We start from the raw sequence: 3,271 nt of genomic DNA, 5'->3' as shown, positions 1-3,271 counted from the left end.
ACCAGGGATTGAACTCAGGCCCTTACACTTGCCAGAGAAGCACTTATTCCACTGAGCCATCTCCCCAGCCCCACTATCTTGAATTCTTAATAATTTTTATACAAATGAATATACATTTTCATTTTGTACTGGATATGAATTATATTATTGGTCCTACCATCATCCCCTTCCTGAGCACCAGGGTTAGCCCAGCAGACAAATCTCTCCTTAAATTTTTGTTAACATAATTTTATAGGTCCTAGGGTCCTTTCCTGACATTAGGCCTACAAAAGGGCCACTTGTTTACCTGACCAATCCCCTTAGCTCCAAATTTCAAAACAAAGAAATTGCAGTTCCTTCCATGGTCTTCTCATAGGGATGACCCTATTCTCTCTATAGACTTCTGCAGAACTTAGTGACCAACATTTGTACACTTAGATGGTCTCTCAAAAACTACTCCCACATGCTCCTCTGACTGCGTGAGTAGAGAGTAACTGGAATATCCATTTTGCAAAGAAAGTAAAAGTAACTATCACTTGTTAGACCCCCCCCCATGCATATAGAACAATAAATATTAACAAGTATCATGAGAAAAGGGAGCTATGTGATCAAGGAATTTCTTCAAACTAAGATTTTAAAATGACATTCATTTTCTTGAATACTACTCGATTTAGTGTTTTAAAGGACATATGACCCTCCACAGTAGGGGGGAAAGAACTTTATAAATGTATTTTGAACCTGGGATTGTGGCAGCCTGGGAGGCTGAAGCAAGAGGATCCTAGGTTTGATCCCAGCCTAGACAATTTAGCAAAACCGTGTCTCAAAATAAAATACAAAAGAGCATAGCTCAGCAGACTAAAGCACCTGCTTAGGCAGACAAAGGGACCGGGGTTAGATTCCTGGCATGACATGCTGGCTCTGCCCCAGGGGCACACTGAGACAGCATCTGAGACTGCACATGGTGGCACACACCTGTAATGCCAGCACTTGGGAGGATGAAAACAGGAGGATCACTATGATTCCAGTCTGCATAGTGAGACCCTGTAGACCCTTGTACTAAATACATTTTAAAAATACAAAACAGCTGGACATGTAGCTCAGTGTAAAGGCCCTGAGTTCAGTCTCTAATACTAAACTTTTTTTCTCCATAATTTTATTGAGAAACAAATAGCAATGAGACAGTTTAAAATCAAATTGGTAGGACAGTTTCAATAATTAACACATTGCATACATTCTTCCTAGTGGTTAATTGCTGTACAAGATGCAGACTTGATATCCTGTTTACAAACACCATTAGAACAAATCCCTCTATTCATTAAGAGAATGTAACTATATATCTATTCTAGCCATTTTGAATACACAGATACAAAATGAACATTCATCTGTATCCCCTTTTTTTGTTTAGTTCTGTCATTTGAAATTTTTTAAGACTGGAAAGGTACCCCTTTTTTCCTAGGGTTCTCACAGGGCTATTTCTCCATGGAAAATGGTTTGAAAAATGATTTCCTAACCAAAGCCCTTACCAAGCTAACAGATTCATTATTTATCTCCTTTTCAGTTGACATTTACAATGACGAAATCCAGCACACACATAAGTAACATTTTCTTTGTCTAATTCCTCCTTACTCTGTCCCTCTGATCACATATGTAGTCTGTGTAGGACAGCAGCCTAGGTTATATATTCAAAATGATGCTTATTGGGTGGGATGTGAGAATGATGATAGCTAACATTTATTGAGCACTCTGATAAGAAGTACTATGCATTTGTCATATATAATCTTATATAATGCCATGGCCCACTTTTTTTTGGAGGTATGTTGAATTAAGCCCAGGGCCTTGTGCATACAAGGCAAGAGTTTAAGCACTGAGTCACATTCTTAGCCAAACTTGTCTATTTAACATATCTTCCACATTTGTAATTCAAGGAACCTCAATATATGGGTGATAAATCTCAATGGACAAAGTTGAGGGGAAACTTAGCATTGTTTTAGTAGGAAGCATTCCCAGGGCACATCTATACCCAAGGGATTATGGAATTCATTTTCTATATATGAAATAAACAAGGTTTTTTTTTTCTAAATCAATAGCAAACTACTGGCAGCTTAATTGTAAACCTATTGAGGATAAGTTGAAACACCTGGCACTTGTACCATTCAAATACACATCAGTGCCACTAATGATCCTACTGTTCAAGATGACTAAGATTTGCTCTAGAAGTTTGGAACTGATTACTCAAGAGAGTTTGAAAGAAAATACTAGGAGAATATGCATTCAACCTCTGAAGATATTCTCAGGTCATAAAATATTTTTGTGAACACATCTAAAGGATGTTTAAATAATGAAATATTGAACATGAAAATGAGTGCTCATTTTTTCTCTTTGATATGACAAATAATAAAGCCAATGTAATGACTGTTGCTCCTACAACAAATGGCTTTGGAACCCAAATTTCTTTGGGCTTTTTCAGCCTTCAGATAATATAAGTTTTCAATTAAATACAGTCAACAACAAAATTTGACAGTTCATGCATCCAATATACCAAAACCCTAGCTTCTTTAAAATTCCTTCAAGCTCGGCTGAGGGGCGGGGCGGGCGGAGGAGCCACTCCGGGGAACGGGAGGGCGATCCGCCGCGGAGTTACAGGAAAGTTGGTCCGAGTTCCCGGAGTTTCCCCCTGTGGTTACTCGGGATCGGCTGCCCGGAGGCCCTGCTCGGCTCCTTTCCTCCCTCCGGCCTTCAGGGTCCGCTCGGTCCCTGCTTCTGCTCCGGGCCGCCATGGAGCCACCGCCGGCGCCTAGGAGTAAGCTAAAAAAGCTGAGTGAAGACAGTTTGACTAAGCAGCCTGAAGAAGTTTTTGATGTCTTAGAGAAGCTTGGAGAAGGGTCTTATGGAAGTGTCTTTAAAGCAATCCACAAAGAATCTGGTCAAGTTGTTGCAATTAAACAAGTACCAGTTGAGTCAGATCTTCAGGAAATAATCAAAGAAATTTCCATAATGCAACAATGTGACAGCCCATATGTTGTAAAGTACTATGGCAGTTACTTTAAGAACACAGACCTTTGGATTGTTATGGAGTACTGTGGAGCTGGCTCTGTCTCAGACATAATTAGATTACGAAACAAGACATTAACAGAAGATGAAATTGCAACCATTCTAAAATCTACATTGAAAGGATTAGAATATTTGCACTTCATGAGAAAAATACATAGAGATATAAAAGCTGGAAATATTCTCCTCAATACAGAAGGACATGCAAAATTGGCAGATTTTGGAGTGGCTGGTCAGTTAACAG

At 39.3% G+C, this 3,271-nt stretch overlaps 1 pseudogene; it reads left to right on the top strand.

Moving 5' to 3' along the window:
• The first annotated feature begins 2,690 nt into the window (after positions 1-2,690).
• On the top strand, positions 2,691-3,270 carry LOC101586221 (annotated as a pseudogene).
• The last annotated feature ends 1 nt before the right edge of the window (position 3,271 follows it).

The sequence above is a fragment of the Octodon degus genome, unplaced genomic scaffold, assembly GCF_000260255.1.
Source record: "Octodon degus isolate 3935 unplaced genomic scaffold, OctDeg1.0 scaffold00251, whole genome shotgun sequence".
Classification (NCBI taxonomy): Eukaryota; Metazoa; Chordata; class Mammalia; order Rodentia; family Octodontidae; genus Octodon; species Octodon degus.
The sequence above is the reverse complement of the archived record's forward strand: the minus strand, read 5'-3'. Positions and strand labels throughout refer to the sequence as shown.